Source organism: Pogona vitticeps, chromosome 6 (assembly GCF_051106095.1).
Source record: "Pogona vitticeps strain Pit_001003342236 chromosome 6, PviZW2.1, whole genome shotgun sequence".
Lineage (NCBI taxonomy): Eukaryota > Metazoa > Chordata > Lepidosauria > Squamata > Agamidae > Pogona > Pogona vitticeps.
In genome coordinates, this window is record NC_135788.1 from 38,809,104 (window position 1) to 38,823,502 (window position 14,399).

Genomic DNA, 14,399 nt, shown 5'->3' on the forward strand with positions numbered 1-14,399 from the left:
TAAGACAATACTACAGGTGAAATAAACTCAACATATAACATTATAAAATAAAAACAGTAATTAAACTACAGTGGTGCCTCGCATAACGATGTTAATTGGTTCTGAAAAAAAAAACGTTATGTGAAAACATTGTTATGTGAAGCACTGTTTCCCATAGGAATGCATTGAAAAGCGGTTAATCCATTCCAACTGGAACGGATTATCCGGTTTTCTCCCTCCCCCCGCGGCTTGGATCTGACCCACAGCGGCTACCTCAGCCATGGCTGGACTCCCTAGAGTCCGGCCATGGCTGGGGTAGCCGCTGCGGATCGGATCCAAGCCGCGGGGGGAGGGTGGTGGGATTGGAATGCCTTTCAGGCATCCCGGGCCTGGATCCCACCCGCCGCCGGTTACCCAAGGGTAAATGGCAGCGGGTGGGATCCAAGCCCGGGATGCCTGAAAGGCATCCCAATCCCACCACCCTCCCAGCCTCCCCCCAAGGCTTGGATCCAAGCTGTGGGGGGAGGCTGGGTGCGGACACCCCCCACCCAGCAGCCGCTGCTTGAAGCCTCCCCGTGTCGCTTTCCCCAGCCATTCTCGGACTTCCAGGCGTCCGAGAACGGCCGGGGTAGGCGGCGCGGGGAGGCTACCGGCATCGGGGACGGTGGGGGGGATCGGAAAGGCTTGAAGCCTACCCGCGCCGCTTACCCCAGGCCGTTTTCGGACTTCTGGAAGTCCGAGAACGGCCTGGGTAAGCGGCGTGGGTAGGCTTCAAGCTTCCCGATCCACCCCCACCCTGTCCCCAATGCTTGAAGCCTCCCCGCGCCACTTTCCCCAGCCGTTCTCGGACTTCCAGGCGTCCGAGAACGGCCGGGGTAGGCGGCGCGGGGAGGCTGCCGGCGGCGGGGATAGTGTGGGGGTGTGTGTGGAAGGCTTCCAGGCAAAGGCCTGGAAGCCTTCGACACCCCCGTATCCTTCCCCCACTGCCGCTGAGAGCCTTCCGAGCTCTCAAAGGGCTTTCTCCAATATCGGAGGGGGCCCTTTCAGAGCTCGGAAGGGAATTGTCAGCAGGGGACGGTGGCTTCGGGGTCCTTCCGAGGCTGAAGCCCACTGCCGACATTTTCCCCCAGCTGAGCGGCGGGGCTTCAAAGCTCCCGCCGCTCAGCTGGGGGAAAATGGTGCCTATGGGGAAAAATCGCAAAGCGATTTTTCCCCATAGGCAAGATCGTAGTGCGATCGCAAAAGCGATAGCAAAAAAGCCATCGCTATGCGATTTTTTCGTTAAACGGGGTGCTCGTTATGTGAGGCACCACTGTATTATGTAATAAACAAACATTAGACATCAGATATTTAAAAAGGCTGTAGGGTTGATTCAATGGCTGATGTAAGATGTATGCTCCTTTACAAACATTGATGCTGTGTTTGTGCCTCTTTTTGCAGAGCAGAAAATACAGGTGATCCTGATGACAAATTCTGCATGTTCATACATCTTTCCCATATTGGCAAGGGTCGTGGGATTTTGTCTGGAGGCTATATCCCTTGCCGCTAATATATGTTGCTTATGTGAGAAGCTGTGCATTAGACCAGCATGTGAAATGGTCACAGGGTATATGAGGGGGGATTGCTGGCTAATCGATGTCCCCCGCTGCATAGAGATGCAATACCACATTTTATTTAATAGACAGTGATAAGGCACTTAAACTATCCCCCTCCCCCCCCCAAAAAAACCCCTACTTGTTGGGTAAAGGAACATATGCCACTATGTTCAGAAGTTGTCATCAAGTTCACTTTTATTTTGTGCTCTGCAGAAAAAGATGCCAACAAACCATCCGAGTTTGTAAAGGAGAATACACCTTACTGTACACACAGCTGCATAACCTTCTGGTTTCAGCTATAAAGGGCTGAAGTCAAGAGATTAGTCCTTGGCCATTATACCTTTCCTTGCATTATGTTGCAACTCCTACAACTACACCAGTTTTGGTTTTAGTCTCCTGATTTATTGAAATGAAAACAAAAAAGTAGGAAACATCAAAAACAGAACCCTTCTGCAGTTTGAGTTCAGCTTCATTCATGTTTTTTTTACCACTCTGCTTCAGTTTCTAGATATGCTAATTTTTAAAAAAAGTAACTAGTTCAGCAACTTTAAACTATTTGCAAATGTTTCCAGCACATATTCTTCCTAATTACCTCCTATAGAAATGCAGCAATATTTAATTTAAAAAACACTGTTTCCTAAATACCATGAGAGCCTAAAGAACCATAGAGATAATTCATGTAAATTAATCAGAATTTCTGAATCCCTACTTTCAAGTCCAGACCATTGTCACTCCTAAACTTGCTGTTAACAAGTGGAGGATTTTTGAAACATGTTATCTTGGAGGACCTTTAGTTGTTTGACTACAGAAATTGATAACTATTATAGTTCTCAGTTGCTTACACATATCCTACATCCTACAGAATCAGTTATGTATATTTGACCATTTAAATCATACCTCCCAAAGTACTGTACCCTTTTGCTGCTGGCCTACATATTGATATTCCTGGACCCCTTCTTATTCCATTTCTCCATCAGTCCAGAAGACAAGGTGCCATCATCCTACTTTCCCTTTGATCAGGACAGTGCAAGAGACATGTAGCAAATGTCTTATTCTGAATTGTTTATTGGAAGCATTGCAAAATTTTAGTACCTCCCCCCCCATGCTAACTTTTCAAAATTATTGTGAAAGTCCCATGTGGCATTAATTCCAGCTCTTTCTTTTAATCTTCACAGGGAGTGGAGGAGACCATGATCTGCTGCTTGATCAGTAATTATTTTTAGTTAACATTTGGAAATGTTAAATTATGGCTTATTGAGTTTAGGCTTAATTCATGCCCTGCATACAGGTGGATGCATTGCTCTTCTTCCCTGGATTGCATCATAATTTTAGTGAAGGGGTTTCCAGGAGCAGTTTGTCATGTTATTATACAGTTAGGCAAATGTTTTTAACATCAGAGTAACAAAAGCAAGCTCCATTTTATTCCTTTTGTCAGCATTCCTATAGCTATGATGGTGCAATTATTTAATCAAGTTTAAAATGTGAAGCTGGATCTCTCTCTCCCTCTCCCTTCCTCATTCACACACAGACACACACACAGACACAGACACAGACACAGACACAGACACACACACACACACACACACACACACACACACACCCTGCCCCAGATGACCCAGATGACATATTAAGGGAAATATGTATTTCTTCCTTTTACACTCCTATTCTTGTAGACACACAAACATTTCAGTACTGCCTGCCTGGTACAGTGGTGCCCTGCTTTACGATTACCTCATTAAACAATGAAATCGCTATTGCGATCGCAAAACAATGTTTCAAAGGGCGATTTTCATTTGATGATGCTTCGGGAACCGATTCTTCGCATTACGACGATCTAAAAACAGCTGATCATCGGGTTTCAAAATGGCCGCCCGCTGTGCAAAATGGCTCCCCGCTGTTTTTAGGACGGATTTTTCGCTTAACAGGGATCGGAAAATGGCTGCCCTATGGAGGATCTTCGCTGGACAATGAGGTATTTCGCCCATTGGAATGCATTGAACCAGTTTTCAATGTGTTTCAATGGTTTTTTCCCCCGCTTGACGACGATTTTGCTTTACAGCGATTTCACTGAAATGGATTATCGTCATCAAGTGGGGCACCATTGTATATCTGACATGCAACCAAAGCTGTGCTATCTCTCAAGTGACCAATTATAAAACAAAAGCAGACTACCGTAATATGGCAAGTGTGAATCAACAAACAGTCTTTATTATTAAGGAAGCTTTGCTGCTAATGATGTTTTAACTGTATCATCTGGCTTGGCTATCTCTTATTTGAAAGGGGGATTTGTAGATTGTCTATTTTCTTTTTTGCTCTAGCATGTCAGGAATGTTGAAGCTTTTGGAACACATGAACACCATGGTAGAGGTGGGGAAAATGTGTTAAATGTATGCTTTATAATGGAAAGTGATCTAAAATGACTTAGCTGCACCAGAGGTTGAATAACAGAATACAAAATTGAGATTAATGCTCATGGCAGACAATTGGATGACCCATTTGATCTGAGTACCCTGCAGTCCAGGGGAGAAACAAAACAAAAAACAAAAAACAGATGGCTACATACAGAGCATTTGTATGTATCAACCCTCATTATAATGCAATTTTAGAAGTCCTTTTAAGGAGGCAATTAGAATAATTATGGATTATGAAATAGATGGAAAAATACTAGCCTTATAATTAGGAGTTACAATGGAGGACATAGGGCTTCAGTTCTGAAAACCAAAATGGAATGTTACATAGTAGGAGTAACAATGAAATAAAAGGCATGCAGTGTGTGATCATTACAAATTACAATTCAAGAATAGGCGATAACTTTATAGGCCACTCAGAAAAAATAAAAAATCATACACTATGCTAGCTTTCATGGGTAAACCCTACGTCTTCAACATCTGAGCGTTCAGCCTGGAGGCAGGCGTTGCATCACGGCCTCTCCCATTTTGAAGAGACCCTTGCCCAGCATGCCGAGGCAAAGAGGAAGTCACAAAAGCAGCAAAATCAGGGAGCTGGATAGGGTACAGATTGGATTTGTCTTCAGTGTGGAAGTGATTGTCTCTCTCGAATCGGCCTCCTCAGCCACACTAGACGCTGTTCCAAGTCCTCCATACAGAGCATGTTACCATAGTCTTTCGAGACTGAAGGATGCCTAATTTTTAAAAAAATTCCCAGGATATAAATACCCTTGATAACAAACAACACATTGTCGTAAGTGAATCACTGAAAAGACTTCTTTGTGCTATTTTACTAAGCTGCATACTCTTGTAGTTCTGTTCAGCTGGGTGCTTGCTCCCTGGATGATAGGCAATCTGTAGGGATGGGCTGGTTCAGTGGTTCATGCTAGTTTATTTTTTCGGACAAACAAGTGTTCAGTGCTTCCCAGCCCTGCCTCATTCAGCGCATGCTCATTCAACTGCTAGGTTAGCAGGAGCTGTGACATGCGACAGGGGCTCACTCCATCGCGTGGATTTGATCTTGCAACTGCTGGTCTTCTGACTTTGTAGCACAGAGGCTTCTGCAGTTTAACCACATCTCCATACGTCTCAGTAGCCCACCCCTTTTCACAGTGAATGGCACTTTATACAGTGGTGCCCCGCATAGCGAGGTTAATCCGTTCCGGATTAACCCTCACTATGCGAAATCGTCGCTAAACGGGTAGGGGAAATGTATTGGAACGCATTAAACTTCGTTTAATGCGTTCCAATACCTTTGTTACTTACCCGTTCAGCGAGGATTCCAGGTGCCGGCAGCCATTTTCGCGCCTTCGCTAAGCGAGGGCAGGGCGCGAAAACGGCTGCCGGCAACCATTTCCGGGCTTCCGGCGGCCATTTTGGAACCGCCGATCAGCTGTTCGGTGGCTCCAAAATGGCCGCCGCAATACCCGATCTTCGCAATGCGGGTTTTCCCCATTGCGACGATCGGGGATGTTTCTGTATAGCGATCCCGAAAAACATCGCTATAAGGTGCACTCGTTAAGCGAGGCACCACTGTATATTAAAAAAATACTTTGGAAGCGTTTTAAATAGATAAAATGGGCATATTTACTTTTATTGTCTATAGTTACAGTAATTAGAAAAATAGGCAACATTGAGTCTCCACATGTGGGAGAGACTCCTCCATGCTTGGACATCAGGAAAGGGGGGGCTTACAAACAGGAAGAGGGGAGGGGTAAGTAGAAGTAGAAAAAAGGACTTTACCAGTGGGTGAGCAGAAAAAGAGAATCCCTTTAGGTTCTAAAAGCCCCCTCCTGCTGATACTCAGTGTTAGAAAGCATGCAAGATTGTTCTTATCTCAGTAGAAATATCAATAATTTAAGGTATGCAGATGACACCATCTTATCCGAGGAAGCCAGCAATCACTTGAAGTGACTAAGTGAAAAAAATCTACTGGCATACTTTGAGTGAATCTATTTATCATAAAAGATGGATGGATCCTCTCCTGTACTGTTATTCCCAAGTACTGTACAGCATTTCCAGAGAGGTACATGGCAATTGACTTATATTTGATAAAGGAAACAAATGTGTCTTTACTGAAATGGGTAGAAAGTTTGACCCCAGACCCCTGGCAAAGCACCATGTGTGGAGATGAGGAAGTTGTCTATCAACAAGATTCTGTTTAGATATATTGCAGATTAAACAAACCGCCAAAGAATTCTGTGGGGCAGCTACACATGGGTTGATTGGGAGAAAATACTGCCAATATATTTTACACAGGATATTGCTGCTGCACAAGTGGAGGGAGGTTTTATTCATGGAGATCGCTGCTTGTGTAGTGAGAGTGTCTGACAAAGTAGCATAATCTTGTGGTGCTATACTGGTGCAATTTTCTATCCTATATCTAAAAAGAGAACTAGTTGGATGAATTAATGTAATACTGTAGTGCTATAATATCAACTTTCAAAACTGGAGATACCTTCTAGACTTGTTATTATGAATAGATTGTGTATTTCACAATGGCTCCCAGCTCAGCAAAGACAAACTTCTAAGTGCTGCAGTGATGCAGCCAGACTCTGCACTGGGGCAGATTTGAAGAAATATGTGACTTCTTTGTTACAACAGCTATACTGCCTCTTGGTCTATTTCTGAACAGAATTTAAAGTGTGCCTTATGACCTATAAAGCACTATGCGGTTCAGATTGAACTATTCCTCCCTTTCAAGTCTATCCAATTCTTTTTAGGAAAGGCCTTCTCCTTGTCACACCATCCTTAGAGGCATTTTTGATGAGGAGGGAGGGTTTTTTGGTATACACTCCCAAGCCGCAGAACTCCCTGTCAGGTGAAATTCCCTCTTGTCTTTTCACTCATGAAGACTCTTCTATTTAGACATGCATCTTAGCTTGGATAGTTGCTAAGACAGCTTTTGACTGATTGGATAACGTTGCTTTCTTTTTATTGTTATATAATTTGTTTTTGTATTTTAATTATAGTCATTGTAATTTGATTTTACCACTTCTAGGCCCCTTGAATGTTATTTGTTGATAGAAAGATAGAGTGTACGTAAAAAAACAGATTCTGATTCCTTTTTGATCCCTGTCACCTTCTCCTCATGGAGCAAAGTGTGTCATCAACTTTCAGATGGGCAGGATAACTGCAGATCTCAATAACTGAGGAATAACAGAACTGAAATGAATACATGTCAAAGTTTGATCCTTTCTTAGAAGAGTAGGCAAAATAAATACAGAAATATTGGCTGTGCATTGATAAAAGATGAATTTAAATTGTCAAGACCATTTAACAGCATTTTGTTTATTATTTCAGATTACTTGAATTTATTAATTGAAGATATAAGTATCTCAGTACATAGTCCTACATTCAGTTTCCTGGGAGCTCAGTTGGACTTATCTTTGATCTGATGTGTATATGTTTGTACTGATATCCCAGTTCTATAGCCTTGCTGAAGTATTACATCATGAACAGGGAAATCCAACACTTATAAAGAACATGGAGTTGTGTATGCAGGCACCCCATGTCCATAACCCAGCTCCTCACTGAAGCAATTTAAAGCTAGCATAGCCAGATTTTCCTCTTTGTCACCTCCTGTGGGAGAGGAGCATGGCTCAATTGTCTCTTGATCCCCATTATGCCTGCCCAATTCGCCTCAGCTTTCCTCCATTGAGCAGGATGGTCTGAGGGGGGAAATCTACATGCATGCATTGACGTTAGATATGCTTTGCCTCTCATTGGGAGGAACTGCTAGATCCTACAGAGTCTGGTCCCTCCAGGGCCCAAAAGGCTAAGCTCCCAGAAGGCGGCAAGCTGTGTGCTGAAGTTAGAGGAAGCTGGGCCATCACCCAGCCCACAAGGACACTACAGGATAAAGGCATGAACCTAGCTAGAACTCTCTAGGTACAAAGCTCATGTGCGGGGAAAGGCTTCTCATGAAAAGAGGTCTTGACAGTAAGAGAACTCTTTGAGGGTAACATCTTCCTCCCAGAAGAGCAGAGCATCAAATGCTTGTAGTGGAGCTTCAGCATATATACCTTAGTCTAGGCTAGATGTTTTGTTGATGACAATGTCTCTTCTTGCTCTGGACTCTTATCTGCTGTGTATCTTGGGCCACTGCAGCTGACTCATTGCTGTTTATTATTTTTGGGATACTTAACTATGCTTTTTTGACACACTCTGCTTATTTTCTCTTATTTCTCTTATTTCTCTCTTATTACAGTTGGACTGGCTTGACTCTGGAGTTCCCTTGGACTTGCCTTTGGATTTCCAGTAAGATTCTGTTTGCTAGATTTCTGCATTGCCTTTCCCCTGATTCTGGACTCCTCTGGCTAGGCTTATTCTATCCCTCAGCCTGCCAAGTGATTGCTTTTGGGGCCAGCTGATCTGGCTGGGAGTTGGATGTTTAAGGAATCTGTTTAAAGATTAGAAAATATTGCAAAATATACACAACAGTGACTATAAATCAGTGGTAGGCAGCATGTGACATTCAAGAGCCCAGATGTGTTATCTGGATTCTCTGGTGTACCATGGTACTTCAGACCCACCCATCCCATGTTTTTAAATCTTCAAAACAAATTACTTCAGAGTCTCCTTTTGCATGCGAGATCATTTTTCCATGTTTTGAGGAGCATCCCAAACTTCTGCTCCCCTGCAAATTCAATTAAATGCATTTGGACACTAGAGGGCAAAGATTCCCCCTCCCATTCGGTAAGACATCCCCAGTTTTTAAGAAAATTGGGAGTTATGAAAGCAGGTGTTTCCCTGTTAGGTCCAGGAATGAGCATGTGTGGACCTGGATTTCTGGAGATCTTAATCACTGAGAGTCCTTTGATTTCAACAGATTCTAGTACAAAAGAGAGCAAGCTATGACTTTTCCACATGTCCATGCCTATTATTTAGCTTTTGACTATTAATAAATTCATAGCACAGTCAGCTCCCTCTCATAGCCATACACGTGTGTGTGTGTATCTGTGTGTTTATGTATGTGCACTGACAAAGTGCCTTTAACAGGAGGTTACTGGGTGGCAATTCAACATATTTTTTCCCATAGGCATCTTCTGTCCAACAAGCTTGGGGGTAAAATCAGCTCCCCACCTACAACCACACCAGTGTGTGTCAGCTACATTTTGGATAATTTCTTCATTGTAAATTCTACTCCAATGGCTACTATATTTTGCCTTCCAAGCCTGCCCTGTACCGTACCTGTCATCTTGCTTTTGGGAAAAATGTTTTCAAGAAAAAAGATTTATAATCTGGAGTCTTCCTTTGAAACACAAGGGTTGAAAAGAGAGCACATCCCTGTTCTTGTCTTCAGATTAGATGTGTATTTATGTGTGAAATTTTAAAACAACTTTACTACTGCATAAATCTATTTCAAGATTGTTTAAATGCATGCCTCTGTAGTACTACAATGTGTAGCATAGGCAGGTGCTTAAAGTTAATCTACAGAGAGTCTGAGGATATAGTCTGGTTTCTAACTTAGAATTTATTAATATTTTGATGAGAAAAGAATTGAACATTTTGAATTCATGACTCTCTCTTTTCAGTATATATCCCTTGTGATTCTGCTGATTTTCTTAGAGAGGTTTCAAAATGGGAATGAGATATCAATATTAGTTAATGAGTCTATCCAGCACAGAATAGTTTACATTATTTTGAGGGGGGGGGACATACTTGTTTCAGTTTAAATCCATGTATAGATTCCCAGAAAAAGAAACATAATTTCTGCTCAGTAAACTTAAAGGAGATTGATTTTCATCTATCATCCCTGGAAGTCCTAACAAGCAGGATCCTAACTTTTGATGAAAATGTTTAATGATAAGGCTGAGTCTTCTCATAAGAAGTGATGGCAGATGACTGTGTAGCAAATGATTCATGTCTGTAGAGCAGCCATGCGGAATATCCAGCCCACCAGTCTATTCTAGTCTGTGAAGCTTTCCACTATGTCCCATGTGGATATTTCTTTGGGACCATCCCCTCTCCAAATTCACACACTCTGAACTTTTATGTGAGGTGGCCTGGACTTTGGAGATCTCAACAAGCTGCTCCTTAGGTGCTGGCTCAGAGGTCTTTGCCTACATCATATGTAACCCGCTCACAAATAGTGAGCATCAAGCAAAGCTAACCCCAGATTTCACCAGACTTCAAGCATCAACTTCTCAAGAACCTTCTGAAGAGGGGATATCCATGGTTTGACCTCCCTGATCAGTAAAGATAAACAGGAGAAAAAACTGGTGCTGGACTTAAGCAGGCACTCCTCAGTGTACCATCCCTTTCCATCTGCTCCCTTTCCCCAACTAGAGATGATCAGTGGATAAGGTTAGTGTCTTAGACATTAGAGCAGATGGTTTCTCCAGCAAAATTCATTATGTGTGTAATTCCAAACCATAGTTTTGCTAAACCATTAGTGCTCTGTAATACCAAACCATAGTTCAGTGTTAGTTCCAGTGTAGCCAGTGTGTCCCATAGCTCAGTGGTCTCCAACCTTGGGCCTCCAGATATTCTTGGACTTCAGCTCCCAGAAATCCTGGCCAGCAGAGTTGGTGGTGAAGGCTTCTGGGAGTTGTAGTTCAAGAACATCTGGAGGCCCAAGGTTGGGGACCACTGCCATAGCTCATCTTTTAATGATGATGGGAAGGAGGCCAGTTGTTACACAGTGTTGCATCTTTTGGTACAGTGTGGTGGGTTAGACTCAAGAAGCAGGCCTGACTGTAATGTTCTTGATACTTGTCGGTCAGTAGAGGCTCACTGAATTTAGAAAGATTATACGTAGTAATGCTCACCACCACCACCACCACTTTTTTTTGTCATGACAATTTGTATGAAATGAAACAACCCATTCTATACCAACATGCTTCAGGAGAGCATGTGCAATGCAAGTGCTACTGCTCTTACAGCAGTTATTCTCAAGCAATTAAAATTGGCTAGAGGTATGAGATTTAAGGAGAGGCTTAATTTCTTCTGTACAGACATGCAAATGAAATCTTGTTACTGGCCTGATCAGTGGCATGGAGATGGATTCTTTGCTTTGCACTGTAAGTGGCAAAATGCCTGCAATCATTACTCATTTTCACTACCTTAATGCTGAGGAGGTGTGACAAATGATTTTAATAACATGGTGATTTAATGGCCTGTAAATTCTGACTCTAGGTTTATTTATTTATTCAATTTATATGCCGCCCAAACTACCCAGAGGTCTGACTCTAGGTTTGAGGCTAATGTAGGAAGATGTTCAAAAGGGTTTGCATATCCAAAGGTATACTCTACTGTAAATTTCAGGCTGCCATTTTACTTAACTGGTGAAATAATGTCACAAGTTAGACCAGTCGTTAATCTGAAATCATGCATATAGACTTAGATTTCAGGTTTAGGCATCATTTTATCTATTCCTTGGCAATTTCATTGTATTATTGCTAAGCAGTTAGTGAACATTGTTTCACTCCTAAGTACTTCAAATGTTGCTGTTCAGTTTCTTTTCAGATATTTGTTGTATACTGTGTGATCCCCAGATAGTAAAATGGAAGGAGCTGTACAGTGGACCCTCGACTTACAGACGGCTCGACTTACAGACTTTTCGAGTTACAGACTTCTCTGGCTGCAAAATTTAGATTCGACTTACAGCCAGAGAATCGACTTACAGACCAGAAAAAAACCAAAATGGAATAAAAATAGAATAAAAAACACTGGTTATGGGATTAATCGGTTTTCAGTGCATTGTAGGTCAATGGAGATTCGACTTACAGACTTTTCGACTTGCAGCCACCATTCCAATACGGATTAATTCCTTAAGTAGAGGGTCCACTGTAAAACTGTTGTTTGGTGTTGCCAAGTCATCTCCAATTTATGGTGGCCCTATGAATGAATGAACTCTAGAATGTCCTGCTTTCAAAAGATCTGTTCAACTCTTGTAAATTTAAGCCTGTGTCTTTCTTGGTGGAATCAATCTATCTCAGATGGGGTCTTCCTCTTTTCCTGCTGCCTTCAAGTTTCCCAGTATTATCTTATTTTCCAGCAAATCTTGCAATCTTATGATGTGCCTTATGGAAGACAGCCTCAGTTTCATCATTTTTGTCTCCAGAGAAAGTTCAGGCATGATTTGATCTAAGACCCACTTGTTAGTTTTTCTGGTAGTCCAGGGTATCTGCAGAGCTCTCCTCCAGCACCACTTTTCGAATGAATCAATTTTCATCCTGTAGCTTTCTTTACTGTCTAGCTTTAACACTCTGTGGTGATCAGAAATATGATAGTGTGGCATCCACCCTCGTGCCCCTTGCTTGACCTTCAAACCCCTGAGCACACAAAGGTAAACAAACCTCACTCTTTTACACTTGCTGCCACCAGGTGATCTCTAAATCACCATTTACTTCAGAAAGATTCAGGTCCACACTTCAAGTCCTTTTAAATAAAACTTTAGTTTATTGATTACAGAGATTCATAAATATCTTCAGTAACTAATCACTCCTAAATTTCCCAAACTACACACTCTATTACTCTGTCTGGCTTTTCTCTCCTGCCAGACTCTTACATTTCTCTAACTGACTCTATCTGACTTAATCTTCTTAATCTGCTCTCTGACTCCGCCTCTTATAGCATCTCTCTTGACCCCGCCTCTCAGCAACATGAATATTCACAAACCATTACATAATACAACAAGAACCATAGATCTAATAAAAGGAGAATGCTACAGATAGTGTGGATGATCTTGCTCTTGATCTCCAGTGACACAAGCTTACACTTGATTATCTTTTCCAGTTCCTTCATTGCTGTCCTTCCGAATCTTAATTTTCTTCTGATTTCTTGGCTGAGCATTTGAATTGACGATTGAACCAAGGTATACAAAATCTCTAACAATTTCAGTTTCTTCGTTGTTGATATTAACATGTAGTTCTTTTGTAGTCATGGTTTTTGTCCTTTTTTGTCCTGCTTTGGCACTTTTTTTCAATTTCACCAGAAGTCATTTCATGTTATTGCCAGTTTCTGCCAGTAAGATAGTGTCATCAGCATATCTTGTTTCTTCCATCAGTTTTCATTCCCCCTTCTTCTATATCAGTTTTCTGTATGATATGTTCAGTGTATAGATTGAACAGACAGGATAAAAAGCAACTTTCTTTGACATTTTTGCTTGTATGAAATCATTATGTCTCTCCATACTCTGTCCTAATGGTAGTTTCTTGTCAACAATACAGATTATGCAACAGTACAGTAAAGTGCTGAGGTATACCCATTTCTTTCAGAACAACTATAGCTTCTTATGATTTACACAAAGTCTTTCCTGTAGTCTGTAAAGCATAGACTGATCTTATGAAATTATTTGGTACTCTCCAGTAGCCTACAGATATTTGCAATCTGACCTCAAGTACCTCTCCCTTTTCAGAATCTATCTTGAACATCAAGCATTTCTTGTTCTGTCTAAGGTAAAAACCTTTGTTCCAACATCTTGAGCATCACTCTGCTTGCATGTGAAATTAGAGCAATGGCCCTGTAGTTACTGCACTTCTTGCCATCTCCTTTCTTGGGGATTGGAATGTATATTGAATGTTGCCTCTCTGTGCACCATTGTTTTGCTTTCCATGTCTTTTGGCATATTCCTATTAGGATTTTGACAGATTCAGTCTCTGTGGCTTGAAATAGTTCTATTGGTATTCCACTTATCTCTGGTGATTTATTTCTTCTCAGTTCTTTCAGGGGAGCTTTTGCTTCACTTTCCAGAATTATTGGTTCTTCATTATTGGATTCCTCTTCAAAGGAATCTGTCATCCTTTTATGTCTTCTGTACACGTCTTGTATACGGTTTCCACCTTTGCCTTCTATTATCCTGGCCAGATAGTGTCTTTCAGGATTTCTGATCTAGGCTTAAAATTTCCTTTGATTTTAGAGAAGACTCTTTAAATCAAAGATTCTAAGTTTTCCAGACAAGGGTAGACTCCCATTAAAACAAGAGGACTGTGGCAGCATGTTGCTTTTTCAGGAGGAAATTTAGTACCAAAAGGCCTACAGGTATAATAAGAATGTCTTCTTGGAGGGATCAATTGCATTCCACCTTTTTGCTGAGAGCAAAATTGTAGCCTGGCATCATCTGCTTCGTCCTTCATCCCAGCAGTTGTAGTTACGGGTTTACTGGTTGATGCCCAAGATAATATTCTCCTTGCATCCAGATTCCTTTTCTGCCTTGCTTCAGTTTTTATTGTTGTTGATTTTCCACCCCTTCAAATTCCTTTTCTTATCTTTTTCTAAAATTTACCTTTTTTCTTTCATTCCATCTTGTAAAATACTTTTTATAGTCCCTGTTCACCCAAACTTTTGATTCTTTATTTTATTCTTCATTCCTCCTTATGTCTTATATTCACCTAGGCTTCTAAAATGGCAGTTGGAACACACGCACACCCAA

General features: G+C 41.7%; 1 protein-coding gene across 1 annotated transcript in view; it reads left to right on the forward strand.

Annotated features, from left to right (window-relative positions):
* PLCL2 (phospholipase C like 2) overlaps positions 1-14,399 on the forward strand; it is a 124,598-nt gene that overhangs the window by 17,285 nt on the left and 92,914 nt on the right. The window contains exon 2 of the mRNA XM_073003362.2: positions 8,232-8,281. The gene's annotated coding sequence lies outside the window, so the exon portion shown is untranslated. The remainder of the gene's footprint in view (positions 1-8,231; positions 8,282-14,399) is intronic.